Source organism: Astatotilapia calliptera, chromosome 11, assembly GCF_964374335.1.
Source record: "Astatotilapia calliptera chromosome 11, fAstCal68.1, whole genome shotgun sequence".
Lineage (NCBI taxonomy): Eukaryota > Metazoa > Chordata > Actinopteri > Cichliformes > Cichlidae > Astatotilapia > Astatotilapia calliptera.
This window is the reverse complement of record NC_137432.1, coordinates 7,398,815-7,408,502: the sequence shown is the minus strand read 5'-3', so window position 1 is coordinate 7,408,502 and position 9,688 is coordinate 7,398,815.

Genomic DNA, 9,688 nt, shown 5'->3' with positions numbered 1-9,688 from the left:
GCACCGCGCCTGGGTCCTCCTTCCCCACTCCTTCCACGGTGTGCCATGCCATACCGTGACAAAAACAAATGCATATATACAGCATTTTCTGCACATCAGTGTGACATATCTGAACTGTTGAGCCAATTCATTACCTGCAGGATAGCTGACAGGGCATGCTGTGATCCTGCCTTTGTACAGCACAGAGGCATGCTGACATTTCAACATAATGGTGCCAATAATACATACATCTGTTCACGGTTTCTGGACCAGCAGTTAGGATTGATATCATGATATGTACCTCAAGCTGCTGCAGCTGATGGGAAGCATCTGACTTTCAACATGTGGATGAACACAAAAATGAAAGTACAAATTGCTGGATTTATGTTTCCGTTGGCCTTTTTACTAATGGATGTAAGTTCATCAGTACAATAATATTGGCATAAGTTATGTTTAGTGAGGTTATTGCAACTTTAATGAAGTTTATTATAACTCGTAGTAATTTGCTTCCTTCCTTCGCCATTGTCATCATCATTCTTTTCACAGCACTGCTCTTCCTCTCGTTCCCCTTTTCAGCCAGTAATAAATTATTTACACAGAGTATAGATCTACAAGCTCTCAGTGCGTTGCAGTTGCTTAGCCGCATCGCCCAGAGGCGGAGGAAGAGGATGGGGGTGAGACGGGTGGCCGGGCATTTTACGAAAGAGCAAGCAAGCGAGGCGAAAACGCAGTGCTCTCCAAAGGTCATCACCACCCACCGGGTCTCCTGTGATATTTTCATTATTGAGGTGAGAGGGAACAAAAACGGAAGAAAAAAAAAACCCCGCTCTGCTGCACTCAGCTCTTTGTGTACGTGCACCACCTTCAGGCCTGCTTCAGTAATCCCCCGTGGTAATATTATGTGGTAGTGTCACGCATGATGGAGGGGAAAGGAAGTGGGAAGGTTTTCCATGTGTGCAGACGTGCACTGGTTAAAGAAAACGTGAGGAAAGGAGACAGTAACAAAGGAGAAGTCTGAGAAGAATGAGAATCAGAGTGAGGAAAGCTACCAAATGAAAGCAGAAGAAATGACAGAGAGTAATACAAAATAAAGGAGAATTCAGATGAAGGTAGGGGGATAAAGGAAGATGAAGAGAGATAGAAAAGACAATGAGGAGAAATGAGAGACTTTATTACAGAGATGTGTCTCCTGATAGAGACGGGAATCAGATAGGCGCTGATTGTTTTTCCTTAGATACACTGTAATCTCACTGATCTCCAAACAGTGCTGTAATTGGAATCTTCTGAGATGATCAGAAAAAAAGTCCTATTAACTGCTTTCTTTTTTCTCCAAACACAGGGCCGAGAAAAAGATAACCTAAAAGATAGTGAAAGGTTTGGATTCTTGCAAGGATATATGAGGAAAAAATGTGATTATTTTGGAATGATTAGATAGAGTCCAACATTCTGTTGCTAATAAGCCTTTATTGAGTCATGGTCAGACTTCCTCATGTAGGCCCAACACCCACAAGTGGAGCCGTTGGGGATGCAGCCAGGAGCAGAGATCTGGGACCGATCCCCAGCTACCGAGACTAACGACTGGGACATGGTGGGCAAGAAACCTGAGTTAGACTTTTGGACTGCCTTGAAGAGATTCTGGCAAAATGTCAGGCAACTCAGGAGGGGGAAGAGGTGCTCTACCTGCACTGTGTATAGTGTGGGTGGAGTGCTGATGTCTTCGGACGAGGATATTTTTGGAAGAAATACTTGTGGAAGGAATACTTCAAAGACCTCCTTAATCCCACTGACACTTCTTCCGTAGAGGGGTCTGGGAAAGAGTGGTTATGACTCGTCCATCAGCGGGGTGAGGTCACTGAAGCAGTTAAACAACTCCTTGGTGCAGGGCCACTGGGGTGGATGAGGTTTGCCTTGAGTTAGTGAAGACTCTGGATGTTGTATGTCTTGGCTGACACACCTCTACAATGTTGCTAGAGGTCAGGGGCAGTACCTCTGGATTGGTGGTGGTTCCCATCTTCCAGAAGGGGCACCAGAGGGTCTGCTCCAACTATAGGGGCATCACACTCCTCAGCTTTCCTGCAAAAGTCTGGCTGTGTCCTTCAGGTTTTTCTATGGGAGGTGCTTTCAGGCTGTAAGGCCCGATACCTCATACTCCCAAAGCAGCTGTTAAATATACATATATACAACCGTTGAAAGAGCTTGGTCTGCATAGCCGACAATCAGCCAGACTCATTCCCGGTGGGTGTTGGACTCCACCAAGAACTTATCCAAGAAGTTAACTGCCAAGAAATTATCCATAAGTGGAAAATATTCAAGGTGAGGGTATGGTAGGTAGCACTGTCACCTAATAGCAAGAAGGTCCTTGAGTTGAATGCAGTCTGGGGCCTTTCTGTGTGGCGCTTGCATTGTCTTCCCTTGTCTGCGTGGGTTCTTGCCAAGTACTCCAGCTTCCTCCCATGCAGTTAGTAAGGTGAAGTTAACTGCTAGTTCTAATTCAGCTGTAGTTGAGTCTTGTGTAGTTAGTGCGTAGTGTTGTGGTTGGTTTTGTACAGTGTGTCAGAACAATGAGGTGACTGCTGTCTCCAGGTAGAAACAGGAGTGACACACCTGCTGCTGTCAGGCCTGCAGGTATCATGCTGTGATGTTCTCCTTTATAGTGGACAGAAATATTTGCAGGTGTTTGTGTGGCATCTTACTGAATGCAGAACAGCTTATTGTTATGTAAATAGTTATGAAGTTATGAAATATGATTCACTAAACATGTTTGTGGTTGTTACAGTAAAAAATATAACTTTTTCTACTCGAATTTTATGTTTTTTGTCTGATTTTAGATCAATTGTGTTAATACAGTGTGTCAAAATGAAAACATAACTGTAAACTCAGACGCGTGAGATTGTGCTGAAAAGGATGATACCAAACAAGGCAAAGTAAATAGTTTTTAAAGGTGAAATGTACAGGGAAAATCAAAAGTAGTTAAAATGGCCAATTATACCCTGGACCCTAGAAGGTTAAACATTTTTTTAAAAGTAACGCAATAGTTACTTTTCAAGTAATTAACTACTTTTAGAATCTTGTAACTCAGTTACTTTTTTTTGAAGAAGTAACTAGTAACTATAATTAATTACTTTTTCAAAATAACTTGCCCAAAAATGGCTGTGCCCTACAACTTACTCTGTGACAGCTAGCCTATTCTAGGTGTCACAGGGGGATCCAGACCCCACCATAACCCTGACATGAATGGATGGATGTAAGGAAAACACTAAAGACAGTTATCCATGTTCTCTGGACTTTCCAGTTAATTCATCTCAAGACCAGAAACTGCAAAGCTCAGAGAAACTCCAAAAACCCAATAGCTCTATCTCAGCCTCTACAGGCCTCAGTTAGCATGTTAAAATTCATACAAGGATAATTAGAAAAAGGCGAAACAGCTAGGCACACCAGGGGAAACCCTCTTCTCATTAAAATACAAAAAAAAAAGAAAAAAAGAAGCATGCCAGCATAGCTTGGGTGTGCTTTAGGTTTTGTTGTCTGCTGACTAGGGATGGGTATCGTTTAGGTTTTATCCAATACCAGTATCAAACCGGTACTTTTGAAACTGTGCCGGTGCTTAAACGGTGCTCGAACCGGTGCTTAAAGAATGGAGAACACACACTTTGTCCAAAAACCTCTCATGTTTAGCTGTTTTTGTGTAAAAAGATAACAATGTTAGCCTTTTCTGCAGCTATAGGGGGTTTATGGTATCACTCTTGGCTGGAAGCAGTGCTTAAACAATGGAAAAAACACTAACTTTGTACAAAAACCTCTCATGTTTAGCTGTTTCCCACTTTTTCTTTGGTCATTCGCCTTTTTTGGCCAGGGTGAAGGGAGTATCTGCCATCAAACAAGAAGACAGCCGCATGTAACTACGACCGTGTTTGCTAGTTCACCTTACATGCATTAATTTAATAACGTGGTTAGCCTACTCAACGTGAATTACAGACGAACAACATTAAGCTACTCACACAGAGAAGAACGGCTGCTGCTGCCATCATCATCCGTCATCATTTCTGCTACACTGGCAGGGCTGCGGGCCAGCACTCTAATCTTCGGGTTCTTGGGGGATGTTGCTAACTCCGGGTCCAATAACAGGCAACCCACCCGCAGTAGATGTACCGGTGTGAGGTCTTGCTTCAAGCTATCGAATACGGCGCATTTCTCGGCTTTTAACAAAATGCTATACGTCACCAGGTTCGTTGTCAGATTCGAGGTGTTGCCTCCTTTGCACAGTTTCAGCTTGAAGCACTTGTTGCAGGCTGCTGAGTTTGCATCTTTTGCTGTGAAGTACAGCCAGACTTTTGACCGCTTCGCCTTGGGCATTTTTAATCTGTAGCTCTGCTCTAAAAGAACGTACTACCTGGGCCCGCCTACGACGCTTGCAAAGGTAAAATGATTGGCTAGAATCCAAAGTGTATGACATCTCAGGGGAAAAAAAGCACCGAAATAAAGCACCGAAATGTACGCTGCTTTTCGGTCTGGTTACTACCCGTTTATGTCAGAACCGGTGCCGGTACCCATCCCTACTGCTGACCTTTTATGTAGAAATGTATGGAAAGTCATAGGTAATTCAATCCTCCCATTCAATCCTCCTGATTCTATTAGGGTGATATTTTGTTTTCATAGATCATGCTAACTTTGTACAATATGCTTCCACTGCATTCACAGAACAAATTATTTTACATTAACAGATTCGATCGGGCCAACTAGAAAAAGCAAACTACAATGTTTTACATACATTTTAAATGTTCGTTTTCAAGTCAGATATAGAATATGAAATATGGATATTGTTATCACCTTGTTTTTCAGAACCTCCTATGATTTTTTTTTATGTTTTCTGGGAATCCAATCTATACGGTTAACCTCTTTGTGAAAAGGTTCCTAGCATGAACGATAAGAACTACAGCTTTTAGCTCGACACATAACATATTTTATGTGTCTAAATTCTGAAGCTAGTGATGGAAATATATTGTGTGTTACTTAACAAATCGTGGACCTCTTTTTATTCTAACTGAAGAGGAGCTCAGACAGCCTGTCTTAACAGATAAATCATATTCATAGTTGAGAGATGGGTGAAAAGCATTAGACCAGTCAAAAACCCTGAAAACGTTCAATTTAGTCACAGCTGAATTTACAACAAGTCATGATCATTCTGTACATTCCATCTTTTCCATAATGTCACATTTATGGTAAGAAAACAATGCTGATATAGTGCAGGTATCACTGATGATACATTCATTAGTTTATTTGAGGAGATACAAGAAATGGGTTTAATTTTTCCTAGTGATCAGTTATCACATGTCAGTTTCCCAAGATATATTTGTATGAACAACACACACACACACACACTTATAAAGAAACACAGCAAAACAAACATCTGTCCAAAAGAAATATTTCCATACACACCCAAATAGATTCATTTTTAATTAGGACAAGATACTGCACTTTGAACATTTCTCATATAACCCTAAAGCAATTACTGTCACTGAAGGTGTGTGAAATTGGTGTAAAAACGCTAAAGCTGACTGCTAATTAATTCTTCCTTTGAAATGGCATTAAAACTCCCTTGAAAATATAAATCCCTTATTGCCATAGTAAACTCTTACAGGGACGGTGAAGAGGATATAAACCGGGCCAAGCATAACAACTTTTCTGTAACAGGTTCATTGGAAAGCTTTCATCCGTTAACGTTTTTCCATTTCTCCACTTCTGCCACGGGGCGGGGAAGAGGGCGAGCGGAGGGCTGGCGGATGGTGCCGAGTGCTTTTAAATTCCACTTTCCCCAACAATCCCACTTCTTTCCTCCTCTTTCTCTTAACTCAGCTGCTCCTTTCCATCTATTTCTCCTGTCTCTCTGCCTCCCCGTGTTCCTTTATTCTTCAGCCAATCCTTTTAAGGCTTCCATTAGAGCTTCAAATCAACTGATGTTCCTCTGATGCCAGCGCCTGTTAGAACTTCTTTCAGGATATCTATTGATCCTTTTGGCCTGACCATCTCTCTCTCGCTCTCTTTCTGAGTCCCTCTCTAGCTTAGTAAACAGGACCACAGGGAGTTCTTCTATCCCTGCTGGTTTGTCCCTTTGTTGAGGCTGGCACATCTCTGGCTCAGAACAGGCAGTGTCACCTGCTATCAGCCTAGTGCCATCACACTTTCCATTTTTGTCCACATACATCCATCACCGTGCTTTCTTCATCACGTTAAAGAGTCTCTGAAAATGGATTTGTACTGTCCTGGTTGCCCATTTTATTTGTTGTTTATGGACAAAAATGCAATCAACATTTTGTAAAATTATAGAAGATGTGACAGAGAAAGAAAAGTAGAACAGAAGAGGTGAGTGGGATACTAATAAGCCTCATCAGCTGAATTCAAATTGAGAATGTTACCTTGGACCTAACCGAACAGTGACCGCGGATAACACAGCCGGGGATGCAATGGGCCAAAATAATCTCTGTTGGTTAAACATATTTATTCTGAAGTTAAATGTCTTCATTTTCTTTAAATATAAGTACACCTTAAAACATTTTAAACATATTTGTCAGTTACTGTAAACCATGAGTACTTCAAAATAACTACTTCTGGTAGCTGCAGTATTACACCATTTAAAAATATGTTTTTATGAGTTCAGTGTGTGGTTAAAGGTACAACATCCATGAAAACATAATGTGGAAAATTGCCTCATTTTAAAACAGTATGCTGGACTGTATAGTCACAGATTTTATGTTATGTTGTGTTCCTCATCCTCACATTCTCCTATATAAGTCCAAACTTTAATGTACATAATCTTCCTTATGGCAGAAAGTACATTATAAGTATAATAGCCAGCAAGAAAGAAGGTTGCTGAAACTTGTGTTGAGCTCTGAGACTTGACATTTTGCAGTTAACTGATGTCCATTAACATGAACCCACCATAGGGAAGGAATAAGAACAGAAAAGGCTGCGTGTGGAGGCATGTGAAGAGTGGCAGCTGATTAGTCAGTATATTAGTTTGTGACAGGCTCCATGATATCAGTTTGAAGTAATGCCAGGCTACAGAATCTTAATGCCTCATCAACTTTCATAACACTCGTGCTTTTGACACAAGGCATTTTAATTTTCCTTCTTAATAATAACAATAATAATACATTTTATTTAAGAAAGCGCTTTTCAAAACACTCAAGGACACCGTACACAAGCAATAACAACAACAAATATAAAAATTTACAAAATAATAATTTTTGTAGCAAATAAATGTTAAATGCTATCAGTGTAAGACATTTGCTCCACTATCTTTTTATGATGCATAAACTAGGCTTAATATTTTTAAATAACAAAGTAGAATCTGTGCAAGAAACATGGAGGTTAGTTCGACTGTTAGGACTGTTCATATGATGTTCAATTTTTTAACCAATTCACTCTCATTAACACCTGTTTGAAAATTATAATAGCTAATGGAGAAAACAAGGCCAGAGCAATGCAAATGTTTAAAAATGTGTTGTAGAGTCCACATAAAATGGGCATGAACTGAGTTAAAGGGATCTTGTGAAAAGTTTTTCTGGCTTGAATTGTCAAAAAAAAAAAATGAAACAAAACATTTTCAGTTTTTAACAGTTGTGATATTGTCTTTTTCATATTTTCAGTTAAATGTATATTTGAAATGATTTACATCACTGTGGTGTTGGATTGTGGCTAATTTGTGTACTACCTTAAATAAATCTATTGTAAAATATGTCCACAGTGAAGAGATCGCAGTAACCAGTTACATTCATTGTTAAAGACCAAGAGTTTTTTGGAGACTGACATTTGAAAACGTGTCCAATCTATCTACCGCAGGTGGATTCTAGCGCCTTACTATTATGCATTTGGTGAACACCTTAAGTTAGCTACAGAGTGAACATGCAGTTAACTTTTAAATTGTGAGGGGACTGATTTGCTTTGGAGAGATAACTAAAAAGTAGATTTCTTGTTTTTATTATTCTTTTTTTCCATTTAGCTTCACATGTAAATACTTTTTTTGTATTCACAGAAAGCCCCTGGAATCCCCATCTATTCTGTTCTCTTAACCTTAATTTGATTTTTATTTCTTTAAAATATTTTAGTCATATCACCTTTTTCTTTGCCTTAACCTTTTCACTCATTTTCTATTTATTTCACCTTCACCTTTTCCCTTTTTTATTACCATCTAACTTTGCTGTACTTTATTTCTCATTCACCATCACATTTGCCCCTCTCTGCTGCTTCACGGCTTTCTCTTCCCTCTGATCTCTTTCCTTTTCTCTTGATTGACCACCATTTCAATAGCAGCAGCCAAGGTTATTTGGCAGACGCCACAGAGCACATTTGTTTGTCCCTCTCTGCAACTGAAGAAGACATTCTGCTATTCTAACAGACTCCAGAAGAGAGTCCTTTGAATTGGTTTATAAAGAAGGCCAGCAGAGTCCCTCTTTCTCTCTTTCCTCTCTCCTTCTCTGCCTTTGTAGACGCTGACAAAGGAGATTCTCTGTGTTTGCCATGGGACCAGATGTACCCAGGCAGTAGACAGGATGCTAACCCCTGGAAGCCCTTATGTTCCTACTGCTATAGGACATTAAAGCTACACTTAGCAGCTTTCCATATTGGCAGCAGAATGCAGAAAGTCTCTGCAAACACTGAAAATGCATCAAAATTTCACTTCAGATTCTTAGCACAATTGTATCACTTTGTACTTTATGGCCCTGCGCTCTGACTAAATTCAGGAATAAATCTTTATCACTGCTGTGTGTAGCAGGAAGACTTGTGAGTTGTATGCAGATAACATGGGTGTAATTTTACAGAAAAAAAAACTGATTTCTGAAAAACTGAAACTGAAAGAAATGATTCCCAGTGAGAGGTGAGCACCCCTGGTGACCCAAAAGTTTTACGTTTGGTAATTAAGTTTGAAATCTCCATAAAATATTAGCCACTTTAAAAAGCATCCATAACCAACACTATCCTGCCATGAGGTTGAAGCTAAGTGTTACTTTTCACATATCTGATGCATTTTTGATCTGAAAGTATCTCATTACTGGGAAAAACAGGGTCAAAACAGACTAGCAAGAATCATGTCGTTAATGGAGAATCAATTTCACTGATGAAATAAATCCATGACAACTCTATGAAGGAAATCTTAGTACTGTTGAACTAACCACTGAAATTTCTGCAGTGGACTGACATCGACCACTGAAGAACTTTCCAGGTACTCATGAAATTTTCAGATATCAATCCATATCTGGAAACATCCAGCCATTCATCATCTATCTGTCCATCCGTCCATCCATTCTTCAGTTCATCCATCCATCTATCCGTCCATTCGTCCATCCATTCATCCATCCATCCATTTGTACGTCCATCTATCCATGCATCCATCCATCCATCCATCCAGCCATCCATCCAGGAGCCTATCCCTCCTGTAGTCCTGTGTTCCTCCAAATCACCAGAGAAACCATAAAAACTGAATGCTCTGAACACTTGCAATTCAAAGTCTAATCTACTGTATTATGTTATGACAAAACTACCGAGTAACTGCCTCCTTAAAAATTACACACAAAAAACACTCACTTTAAATCAAACTACAACAATAGACCATGTTTTGAGGAGTCTCAAAAGTGGCAAGCATAACACATTGTTGTTCATGATGGATCATGCCTCATCTATTCAAAATACATGCTTCAGCCAACCTAGTTGT